Source organism: Cervus elaphus, chromosome 20, assembly GCF_910594005.1.
Source record: "Cervus elaphus chromosome 20, mCerEla1.1, whole genome shotgun sequence".
Taxonomy (NCBI): domain Eukaryota; kingdom Metazoa; phylum Chordata; class Mammalia; order Artiodactyla; family Cervidae; genus Cervus; species Cervus elaphus.
Genome location: NC_057834.1, coordinates 73,320,225 through 73,333,712, shown reverse-complemented (window position 1 = coordinate 73,333,712; position 13,488 = coordinate 73,320,225). Strand labels below are relative to the sequence as shown.

At 35.8% G+C, this 13,488-nt stretch overlaps 1 protein-coding gene and 1 non-coding gene across 3 annotated transcripts in view; both read right to left on the bottom strand.

The window, feature by feature from the left end:
- The window catches only part of DIPK1A (divergent protein kinase domain 1A), a 117,578-nt gene that overhangs the window by 71,725 nt on the left and 32,365 nt on the right, over positions 1–13,488 (bottom strand). The gene's annotated exons all lie outside the window — the stretch shown is intronic.
- On the bottom strand, positions 5,350–5,456 carry LOC122678482. The gene has a single exon (XR_006336152.1). It is a non-coding gene; the product is annotated as a U6 spliceosomal RNA (small nuclear RNA).

Here is a 13,488-nt window from a genome sequence, read left to right as displayed (position 1 = left end):
ATCAGGAATCTAACCAGCGTCCCCTGCAGGCAGATTCTTATCTACTGTACCATCAGGGAAGTCCTATGTTAAACTTTCTAAAGTGAAGTCACTCAGTCATGTCTGACTCTTTGAGACCCCATGGACTGTAGCCTACCAGGCTCCTCGGTCCATGGGATTTTCCAGGCAAGAGTACTGGAGTGGGTTGCCATTTCCTTCTCCAATTAACTTTCTAAGAAACCGCCAATAAATTTTCCATTCACAGCGTATGAACATTCCAGTGGTCCACATTTTTTGCCAACATTTGGTATTTTCAGCCTTACTATTGCAGGTAATCTAGGGAATAGGAAGTATCTCATTGCTGTTTTTTGGCGGCCCATGAGTTTTTTGAGGGCGGCTGCTGCTCTGGGTCTTTGTTGCTGAGCATGGGCTTTCTCTAGCTATGGCAAGCTGGGGCTACTCTTCACTGTGATATGTGGGCTTCTCATTGCTATGGCTTCTCTTGTTGTGGAGCATGGGCTCTCAGCTGTGGGCTTCAGTAGTTGCCATGAGTGGGCTCAGGAGTTGCAGGTCACGGGCTTAGCTGCCCCATAGCTTGTGGGATCTTCCCAGACCAGGGATCAAACCATGTCCCCTGCATTGGCGGGTGGACCCTTAACCACTGGAGCACCAGAGAAGCTCTCTCATTGTCTTTTAATTTGCATTTCCTTGCTGATTGATGGTATTTTGTATTTTTATGTTTATTAGCCATTTACAGAATGTCTTCTATTGTGAAATATTTGTTTAGGTCTTTTAAATATTTGGGGGTAGGTGTCATTTACTGAGTTGTGGCAGTAATTTATTTCATATTCTTGATACAAGTTTTCTGTCAGGTATATTTGGTGACTCCCTTCCAACTCTGTCTATGGGGTCCAAGTTCATTTCCTTAACTGCATCTTTTGATGGGCAGAAGTTTTAAATTTTGATTGTTTAATGTATCAATGTTTGTTTTAAAGTTTTTGCTTTCTGTGCCTTAGAAAATTTTGTATGATTTTCAGGTTGCAAAAAAAAATTCTATATTTTCTTCTAAAGGCTTTATAGTTTTTTGCTTGCTTCTTGTTTTTGGCCACGAGGGGCTTGTAGTAACTTAGTTCCTCAAGTAGGGATTGAACCCAGGTCCTTGGCAGTCAAAGCCCAGAATCTTAACCACTAGACCAACAGGGAATTTCCTAAACAATTTACATTAATAGTTTAAATTTTTACATTTAGGTTTCTGAGCCACCTTGAATTATGGATGGCATATGCAGTGATTGAGTTTTTTTTTTTAGATAGCCAGTTTTTCCAATATCACTTCTTGAAATTTCTTTTTTTTTTCCATTAAATTGCTTTGGTGCCTTTAGCAAAAATCAGTTGACTGTATATATGTGTGTATATTTCTGGAATTCTATTTCTATTTCTCTATGTGTCTACCCTTATACTAATACCATGATATACTGATTATTGCCATTTTATAACTAAACCTTGATGAGAATAAATCCTTCAGCTTTGCTCTTTTTCAATACTATTTTGGCTATACTAGGTCCTTGGCATTTCCATATGTTTTAGAAGTAGCTGATATGTTTTTATTTACAAAACAAATAAGCTGGGATTATAATTGGCATTGCATTGCACCTATAGAATTATTTTCAAGAAGTGCTATGTCAACAATATCGTGGCTTCCAATTCATGAAATTATATATCTTCATGTAGTTAGAGCTTTAATTCCTTGAGCCGTATTTTGCACTTTTCAGTGTAGAGCTGTGCATGTTAAATTTAAGTATTTTATTGTTAATGCTATTAAAATATCATTGGTTTTAAAATCTCATATATATTTTGTTCGTTGTTCAGTTGCTAAACTGTGTCCAACTCTTTGCAGTCCCATGGATTGCAGCACGCCAGCTTCCCTGTCCTTCACTGTCTCCTAGAGTTTGTCCACTGAGTCAGTGATACTATTCAACCATCTTATCCTCCGTCACCCCTTTCTCCTCTGCCTTCAATCTTTCCCAGCATCTGGGTCTTTTCCAATGAGTTGGCTCTTCACTTCAAGTGGCCAAAGTACTGGAGCTTCACCTTCAGTCTTTCCAATGAATGTTCAGGGTTGATTTCCTTTAGGATTGACTGGTTTGATTGCATTGCTTTCCAAGGGACTCTCAAGAGTCTTCTCCAGCACCGCAATTCAAAAGCATCAATTCTTTGGTGCTCAGCTTTCCTTATGGTCAGCTCTCACATTCATACATGACTACTGGAAAAACCATAACTCTGACTATAGGGACCGTTGTCAGCAAAGTGATGTCTCTGCTTTTTAATACACTGTCTAGGTTTGTCATAGCTTTTCTTCCAAGGGGCAAGCATCTTTTTATATATAAAAATACAATTAGCATTTCTATTGGCCTTATATCTTAAGATTATGTTGTTAAATTCACTTATTGATGATAATGATTTTTTGATGATTAATTTTCTACATATAAATTATCTGTGTATAGGAACAGTTTTTACTTCTGCTTTTCCAATCTTGACTTCTTTGACTTTTCCTTACCTTACTGCATTAGCAAGACAGTCAGGAAAATGGTGAGTAGAAATTGTGAGAGTGAAAAAAAAAAAAGAAATTGTGAGAGTGGCACCTTTGCCTTCTTCTCAGTCTTAAATGGAAAATGTTCAATGGTTTATCATTTATTTTTTAAAATTGTCAACTTAGTTGACTTTTTTTTGGTCCACGCAGCATAGCTTGCGGGATCTTAGTTCCCTGACCAGGGATTTCAGGGCAGAGAAAATGCCACGTCCTAACCACTGGATTCCTGGGGAATTTCCAGGAACTTAACCATTTTGAATGATGTTAGCTGAAGATTACTTTGTAGATCTGTATTTATCAGACTGAGGAAATTCCCTTCTAATTCCAGATCCACGTGTCAAGTATGGGTGATGAATGTTGTCAAATGTTTTTTCCTGCATCTATGGAGATGATCATATATATATTTTTTCCTTATTCTGTTAATATGGTAAGTATGCTTAATTTCAAATACAAAATCAGTTTACATTCCTGGGATTAAACCCACTTGGTCATGATGTATTAATCCTCATACACATTCCTGGGTTCAGTATTTTCTTAGGGAGTTTTATGTCTCTGTTATAAGAGATTTTTTAATTTTTAAAATATCTTTACTATGTTTTAGTCTCAGGATTATACTAGCCTCATAAAATTAATTAAGAAAGGTTTCTTCGGGGACTTCCCTGGTGGTCCAGTGACTAATAATCATTGTTCCCAATACAGGGGTCTTGGATTCAATACCTGGTCAGGGAACTGAATCCCACATGCCATAATTAAGACCCAGCACAACCAAATAAATGAATATTTTTTAAAAAGAAAGGCTTCTTCTTTTATTTCCTAAAAGAGTTTGTCAGGCTGTTTTGGTTTCTTTCATAATGTTTTATATAATTTACCAGTTAGATTCTCTAGGACTGGAGTTTTCTTTGGAGAAATGTTTTCTTTTAATTACAAATTCAGTTTCTTCCACAAAGTCTGACAGGCCTATTCAGATTTTTAATTTCATCTTGTGTCAATTTAGGCAAGTTGTATTTTTCCAGGAAATTTTTCTGTTTCACTAAATTAAATTTACTGGCAAAAGTTTTCTTCGAATTCCCTTATTATTCTTTGAAGTTTATGGATCTGTGATGATACTCCCTCTTTCTTTTCCAATATTGGTAACTTGTGGGTTTTTCAATTTTGCTGATCATTTGAAAAAATCCATTTGGCTTTGTTAATTTACTGTGTTGTCCATTTTCTATTTAGCTGATACCTTCTATTTTCTTAATTTACTTCTTCTTGTGTTTACTTTGCTTATGTTTTTCTAGCTTCTGGAAATACACAAAACAAATTTTAATCATTCCTTCTTTCAAATACAGACATATCTTATTTTATTACACTTCACAAATACTGTCTTTTTTTTTTTTCCTTTACAGATTGAAGGTTTGTGGTAACCTTGTGTCAAGCAATTCTATCGGCACCATTTTTCCAGTAGCACTGGGTTACTTTGTGTTTTTGTGGTAATTCTCACAATATTTCACACTTTTCATTATCATTATGTTTGTGATGGTGACCAGTGATACCTGATATTACTACATACTACTCACTGAAGTCGAGATGGTTGACATTTTTTGGCAATAAAGTCTTTCTAAAATAAGGTATGTATATATTTTTTATATGTAATATTATTGCACACTTAATAGTCTAAGTATAGTGTAATCATAACTTACATGCACTGGGAAATCAAAAAGTTCCTGTGACTCAATTTATTGCAATATTTTCCTTATTGCAATGGTTTGGAACTGAACCCGTAATATCTCCGAGGTACGCCTGTATGAACCATTAAAGCTGGGCACTTTCCTCTAAGCAACGCATTCACGAAAACTCACAAATGCTCACGTTTGTTTTCCTTATCATTCACATGAAAACATTTTCCAGTTTCTCTCTGATATTCTTTTGCCCCATGTGTTATTTGGAAATATATTATTTAATTTAAATCTTTGGGAATTTTCTAGATATCTTTTTGTTACTGATTTCTAATGAAATTCAACTGTGATCAGAGAATATACTCTTTTAGATTTCAGACTTCAGACTTGCTTCATGGACCTATAAGTGGCCTATTTTGGTAAAAGTTCCAGGCTACCTGAAAAGATCCTGTATTCTGTAATTGTTGGGTGTTGGATTCTATAAATATTAATTAGGTCAAGGTGGTTAACAGTGCTATTCAGATCTTCTATATATCCACAGATTTCTGACCTAGTTGTTATATTAATTACTCTAAAGCAGGGGTCTCCAACCTCTGAACTGCAAACTAGGCCCTCCTGTCAGATCAGCGGTAGCATCAGATTAGAAATTAAAAAAAAAAAAGTGCACAATAAATGTAATACATGTGAATCCATCCCCCACTTTCCAGTCCATGGAAAAATTGTTTTCCACAAACCTGGTCCCTGGTGCCAAAAAGGTTGGGAGCTGCTGCTCTAAAGGGGTGTGAAAATCTCCAACTACAACTGTGGATTTGAATCTTTTCCCTTTAGTTTTGCCAGTTTTGTGCATCATCTATTTTAAAGCTACATTACTAGGTGCATATACATTTGTAGTTATGTCTTCTTGTTATACTGGGGTTTTTACAATTATAAAAAGTCCCTATTTATTTCTGATAATACTCCCTGTTTTGAAGTTTCTACTTTTGTCCACTATTAAAATATTAATTCTGAGTTTCAAATGATTCATGTCTGCATGGCAAAATTTTTCATCTTTTCCCATACTTTCATTTTCAACCCTGTGTCTTTGTGTTAAAAGTACATGCCACATAGACAACTTATAGTTGGGTCATGCTTTTTTTTTTTTTTCCGAATTTGCGTGTCATCCTTGCGCAGGGGCCATGCTAATCTTCTCTGTATCGTTCCAATTTTAGTATATGTGTTGCCGAAGCGAGCACTGGGTCATGCTTTTTATCAGGTTTGACAATCTCTGCCTTTTAACTACAGAGTTTAGTCTAACATTTACATTTGGTTTGGCTGAGTTTAGATTTGCCATTTTGCTACCTGTTTTCTATTTGTGCCATCTGTTCATTTGCTTGCTTGTTTCTCCTTTGGGGTTAACTGAGAAAAAGGCTTTAGTATTGCATTTTGATTTCTCCCTTGGCTTTTTTAAAAAAGCTCTATTAAAATACAATTCACATATGATACAATTCACCCATTTAAATTACAATTCAATGTTTTGTTTTTTTTAAATACACTCATAGGGTGTATAACCATTACCAAAATCTAATATTAGAACATTTTCCTCCCCTAAAAAGAGACCTCATATCTATTATCTGTCTTTCTCCATTTCCCCTCAACTATTAATCAACTTTCCATCTCTATAAATCTGCCTATTCTGGACCTTTCATATAAATACAGTCATACAATATGTGGTCATCTTTGACTGAATCTGTTCATCTTTTCATAATGTTTTCAAGGTTCATCCATTTTGTAGCATGTGTCAGTCAGTACCACATTTCTTTTTCTTACTGAACAGTATTCTATTGAATACTCACCAACAGCCAGATATCCTGGAATGTGAAGTCAAATGGGCCTTAAGAAGCATTACCATGAACAAAGCTAGTGGAGGTGATAGAATTATAGTTGAGCTATTTCAAATCCTAAAAGATGATGCTGTTAAAGTGTTGCACTCAATATGCCAGCAAATTTGGAAAACTCGGTAGTAGCCATAGGACTGGAAAGGTTCGTTTTTATTCCAATCTCAAAGAAAGGCAATGCTACCACACAACTACATTCACTTCACATGCTAGCAAGGTAATGCTCAAAATCCTTAAGCTAGGCATCAACAGTATGCAAACTGAGAACTTTCAGATGTACAATTTGGGTTTAGAAAAGGTAGAGGAACCAGAGATCAAATTGCCAACATTTGTTGGATTGTAGAGAAAACAACGGTATTCAGGAAAACATCTATTTTGGCTTCTCTGACCATGCTAAAGCCTTTGACGGTGTGGATCAAAACAAACTGAAAAATTCTTAAAGAGATGGAAAATTCTTAAATTCTTTTTTTTTTTTTTTTTAAAGAAAATTCTTACCTGTCTCCTGAGAAATCTGTATGCAGGACAAGAAGCAACAGTCAAAATCTTACACGGAACAACAGACTAACTCAAAATTGAGAAAGGAGTACGTTAAGGATGTATATTGTCACTCTGCTTATTTAACTTATATGCAGAGTACATCATGCAAAATGCCAGGCTAGATGACTCAGCGGGAATCAAGATTGCTGGGAGAAATATCAACAACCTCAGATATGCAGATGATACCACTCTAATGGCAGAAATGAAGAGGAACTAAAGAGCCTCTTGAAGGGGTTGAAAGAGAGTGAAAAATCTGCCTTAAAACTCAACATTCAAAAGATGAAGATCATGGCATCCAGTCCCATCTTTTCATGGCAAATATATGGGAAAAAAGTGGAAACAGTGGCAGATTTTATTATCTTGGGCTCCAAAATCACTGTGGGTGGTGACTGCAGCCACGGAATTAAAAGACACTTGCTCCTTAGAAGAGAAGCTATGACAAACCTAGACAGCATATTAAAAAGCAGAGACATCACTTTGCCAACAAAGGTCCATATAATCAAAGTACAGTTTTTCCAGCAGTCATCGATGGATGTGAGAGTTGGACCATAAAGAAGGCTGAGAGCCGAAGAATTGATGCTTTCAAATTCTGGTGTTGGAGAAGACTCTTGAGAGTCCCTGGGATAGCAAGGAGATCAAGCCAGTCAATCCTAAAGGAAATCAACCCTGAATACTCATTGGAAGGACTGATGCTGAAGCTGAAGTTCAGTACTTTGGCTACTTGATACAAAGAGCTGACTCACTGGAAAAGACCCTGATGCTGGGAAAGACAGAGGGCAGGAGGAGAAGGGGGACAGAGGATGAGATGGTTGGATTATATCACTGATCAATGGACATGAGTGTGAGCAAACTCCAGGGGATAGTGAAGGACAGAAGCCTAGCATGCTGTAGTTCGTGGGGTCGCAAAGAGTCGGACATGACTGAGTGACAGAAACTTTCTTTCAGTTACTTGTGTGTTTATATTGATCACACAAAATGTATTTCTTATTATAGGCTATGGTTGAAAAAGTTAGAAAGTCATGGTCTAGAAAATCTACTAGAGATAGAAGGACATAGCCATTCAGTTCAGTTTAGTTGCTCAGTCATTAGATGTCTTCAACAGCTGCCATGTTCAGCAAATATTTTCAGAGTTATGTATCTAAAACGCAAATCTGATATCACTGTTCTGCATAAAACCCTTCATCATTCTGAAACCAATGGAAAGTTAAATGTAGTCATGTAAGAATAAATGCAGCCAGACCACTTAGAAGACTACTGTAACAAAGGGGGCAAATTATAATAAAGATCTAAAATAAGGCAGTGGCTTTGGGAATAGAAAGGGGGTGGCTCTACCAACAGACGACGATATACTGAGAAATGAATGGTAGTGATATTCACCAATCCAGAGAACACAGTTAGTAGATCATTTTAGAATAGAAGAAGGTATGGCTTTGGATATGATGAATCTGGAGAAGCAATAGCATTTCCAAGTGGTAAAGTCCAGGAAGAATATATAGGTATGGAGTTTAGCAAGTAAATAGTAGTTGAAACAATAAGTATGAATAAAGTCATTAAGGATAAGTACACAGAGTAAGAAAAATAAAAGGCAAATAATGAGATCCTGGGGAACTTCAGCATTTAAGAAGAAAACAGGGAGTGACACCCCCATCCACACACACACAAAACTAAAAACTCAGAAAGGTATGAAGAGAACCGAGACAGTAACATTACATAAACTAAGGAAGACAAAACGAAGCAACATAAACTCAAACAGATGAGTAACAACATGAAATATGAATGAATGAAATGCTCCTTTAAAAACAAAGATTATCGGGCTATTAAAAGACAAAGATTCTCAGACTAGATAAAAATGAAACAGAAAAAATTCAAAAGACTCATGTCTAATTTAAGAAAAAGGATGAAAGTGAAAGAGTAGAAAAAGTTATACTGAGCAAACACAAACTGAAAACTGGTGCGGCTATAACTGGCACCATAGCTGATAGTATAGCTGTATTAGTACCAGCCAAGAGAGATTTCAAGGGACACTTCCTATGAAAAGAATGTGAAATCATCATGGAGATACAACTCTTCTAGGTTGATAGGCTCCTAATCACACAACCTCAAGATGCATAAAGCAAAAATTGGAGAACTACAAGGAGAAACAGACAAATTCACAATAATTATGGGAGATTTTAACACTTCTCTCAATAACTGATAGGATAAGTAAACCAAAAAATAATCAGTAAAGTCGGAAAAGATCTGAACACCACAACATGACTAGGAACTTGACCTAATACATAGGATTTCATTCAACACTGCTAACTACATATTATTTTCAAGCACATGTGAAACTAATTTTTTAGTGCTGAGGTATAAAGAAAGTCTAAACAAAATTTGAACAGCTCAAATCATACAGATAAACAACTAAAGCTCTAACAGGGTAATCCACAGCTGTAAAGGCACAGGTAAAGAAAAGAAGTTTGAAAATTACAGAGTCAAAAGATATGATGAATAAACATATGAAAAGATACTCTACATCACATGCCATTAGAAAACTGCAAATCAGAACAGCGATAAGATACCACTATGCACTTATTAGAATGTCTAAAATTCAAAACACTGATAATACCAAATACTGGTGAGGATGTGAAACAACAAAAACTCTCTTATTGCTGGTGGGAACGTAAAATGATATAGCCACTTTGGGAGAGAGTTTGGCAGTTTCTTATAAAATAAAGCATACTCTTACCATACAATCCAGCAATCATGCTCCTTAGTATTTACTCAAATTAATTGAAAAAAAAAAAAGAGTCCACACAAAAGCCCGAATACAGATGTTTACAGCCGCTTTAATCATAGTTGCCAAAACATGGAAGCAACCAAGATGTCCTTCGGTAGGGGGATGAATAATACACTGTGGCACATCCAGAGAAAGGAATATTACTCAGTCTTGACATGAGCAACCAAGCCATGGAAAGTCATGGAGGAACCTCCAATGCCTATCAGTGAGTGAAAGAAGGCAATCTGGAAAGGTTACATGCTGTATGATTTAAACTATGTGACATTCTGGAAAATGCAAAAAAATGGAGACAGTAAAAAGAACAGCGGTTGCCAAGGATTAGGGTACAGGGAGAGATGAACAGGTGGAACACATGGGATTTGGGGGTGGCGAAACTACTTTGTATGATACTACAATGGTGAATACTTATCATTTTATATTTGTCCAAACCCGTAGAACATACAACACCAAGAATGAAGGCTAATGTAAACTACAGACTTTGGGTGATAATAATGTGTTAGTGTAGGTTAATCAATTTTTTAACAAATGTACTACTCTGGTGGGTGATGTTGACAGTGGGGGAGGCTGTATGTGTAGGGGACATTGGAACTCTGTATTTTCTGATCGATTATGCTGTGAATCTAAAACTGCTATTAAAAATTGTCTATTTTGGGGAATTCCCTGGTGGTCCAGTATTAGGACTCTGTGCTCTTACTGCCAAGGGCCTGGATTTGATACGTAATCAGGGAACTAAAATCCCACAAGCCACACAGTGTGGTCAAATAAATAAACCATATAATCTATTTTTAGCAAACGGACCTGATTAAACTTAAAAGCTTTGTACATCAAAGGAAACCATAAACAAAATGAAAAGACAACCTATAGAATGGGACAAAATATTTGCAAATGATGTGACCAATAAGGGCTTAATTTCCAAAATATACAAACAGCAAATACAACTCAATAACAAAAAACCAAACGATCTAATTAAAAAGTAGGCAGAAGACCTTACTTAGGTCTACTTGACTCCTCTCCAAAGAAGACATACAGATTGCTAACAGGCACATGAAAAAATGCTCAACATTGATAATTATTAGAGAAATACAAATACATGATACAAATACAAATACAAATAATACAAATATTAGAGAAATACATGAGGTACCACCTCATGCCAGTCAGAATATCCACTATTAAAAAGTCTACAAATAGTAAGTGCTGGAGAGAGTGTGGAGAAAAGGGAACCGTCCTACAATGTTGGTGGGAATATAAATTGATGCACCCACTTGGAGAACAGTATGCAGGTTCCTTAAAAAACCAAAAATAGTATTGCCACATGATCCAGCAATCCCACTCTTGGGCATATATCAAGACAAAACTATAATTAGAAAAGATACATGCACCTCAATGTTCAGAGCAGCACTATTTACAATAGCCAAGACATGGAAGCAATCTAAATTTGACAAATGAACAGATACAGATGTGGGGGGGGGGCAGTGTATGTATACACACACACACACACACACACACACACACACACACACACACAATGGAATATTACTCAGTCATGAAAAAGAATGACATAATGCCATTTGCAGCAACATGGATGAGCCCAGACATTATCATACTAAGTAAAATAAGTCAGAAACAGAAAGACAAATACCATATGATATCACATATATATGGAACCTAAAATATGACACAAATGAACTTATCTATGAAATAGAAACAAACTAACAAATATAGAGAAAACAGATTTGTGTTTGCTAAGGGGAAGGAGGCATGTGGGAAGGATGGATTGGGAGTTTGGAACCAGGAAATGCAAACTACTATACACAGAATGTATAAACAAGGTCCTTCCTACTATGTGGAACATGGAACTATATTCAATATCTTGTAATAAACCATAATATAAAATAATATGAAAAAGAATATATAGAAGTATAACTGAATCACTTTGCTGTACACCAGAAACTATCACAACATTGTAAATCAACTATACTTCAATAAAAATTTAAAAGTTAAACATCCATCTCAAGAAGTTGGAAAAGAATAGGAAATCAAACTGAAGAACTCAACCAGAAAAAAACAAACAGGGAAGTAGAAGGAAAGGAGGAATAAATATAGAAATTAATATAATAGAAAATAACCCAAAATAAAGATCAACAAAATGAAAACTATGTTCCTTAAAGAAAATTCCAACAAGAAATAGAAAATGTGATTCTATACCTCGAAACTGAGGGAGGAAAATGTGTCAACAAAGCAGGCATGGTCGACAGCACCGAATGCCAGGTAAAGCACAGTTAGGACTGAACCACCTGATGAATCTGCCAGTAAGGAGCTCACTGATAACCTCAGCAAGGACAATCTAAGCACAAGTTTCTCAACAGAAAAAAATCCTGGATGTGTTAACACTAAATGCTGATATTACATAGCTGCAAGAAGCCAGATTTTATTTATTTTTACCTTTGTACAGTGTCTTGCACACAGATGCTCAAAACCGTATTTGCTGAATAAATTCAGTTGGATGGAAAAGAAAGGACCACATACAGATGGATTTAAAGGCTTGACAGCACTGAGAACTGAATTACAAGGTTTTAAGATTTTAAACAGATACATAACGTGGTAAAATTGATGTTTAAAGATTAACATGGATTTTAGTCAGACAGTTTGAAAGAGAATACCAAGGTCAGGGAGACTACTCAGAAAGCTGCCGCAGCAACCTAAGCTCAGCCTGGATTAGGATGGGCCAACACAATAAAGACGAAAGGTAAAATCTGAGAGACAATACGAAACTAAAATTATTAGGGTCTGTTAATAAGTGGATATGGAGGTTAGGAGAAAAGGATTTTAAAAGTATCAGAAAGACTGAAAGAATTAAGAAAACGAAGGATGAAGATCAGCGGTGACATTTCAGATAAATACAACTTCAACAGAATTTACTCTTACAACTTACGAAATTTAGCTATTTAGTTTTCAGCACTGAACTTTAAATCACAAAATAAACTTCTTCAAACAAATGAATTTTAAATCCAGCTGTTAACTGGAATCTTTACCAAAAAAGCAGTGGAAAATTTATTCAAATTCACATTATCATTATTTCCAGAAGGCAAAATAATGAGAGAGTTTTGAATTATCTGTTAATGCAAATTTTTCCAATAATGAAGTGCTTTTAAACAATTTAAAGATGGAGACTAGTTCAAGACAAAACAAAAATAGCACAAGAATGTATAAAATTATCAACTAGTTAAGACAGTTGATACTATAAACATATATCTTAAGTTTCCAACGTATATAAACATATATAACTCATATCACTCAAATTCATTTCTAGAGTCAGCAGATACTGTGGACCGTTTCTCACCTTCCTCTTTTTATTTCATTTTGGCTTACCTCCACTCAACACATCTTGAAACACAGATAGTACAAAAACAAATGAAGTAGAGCTGTCTCTGAGAGCATTTAAAATGAAATGGCTCAGCATTCCTTTTCTTTTTCACTAAACTATACACTGTGCCACAAAATTAAACAGTGATCTCTAGGGATACAGATTTGCCAAGAGTATTTCTGGCAAAAATAAAATCTGGCCCGTCTCCATACATGGACAACAGTGGCTGTTCTACAGATGGAGATTGATGGCCAGTTGTCTAGTCTGTGGTTACTTAACAGTGTCAAAATAAAGAATGTAACACACAGATCATTTTCATGACCAAAGACTTCTGACAACAAACTTGCTCTGTCTAATTTCTCAAATTCTGCAATAAAGAGAGTTATTTACTAAAGAGACAGTTATAATTCTAGCCTTACTTCCTTATTCCATAGACAAACTAAAGCCTGAAGAAGGTAGGTCATTTGCCCAAAATCACACAGCTAGTGGGTGCCTCTAAAAAATGTGGGTCTCAAGACTCTAGGTACAATAACTTTTGACTGCTCTGTTAAACAGTGCTAATTTTCTAAATAATCTTAAAATGACCATGCTGCCTGTATCTTAAACTTTTCATCTGAGTCATCTCAAAAACCCGAAAGTCACAGACTCTTTCTCAATCAGTATTTTGCTAGAACTGGCAATGCATTTTTATTTTGGACCCCCATACA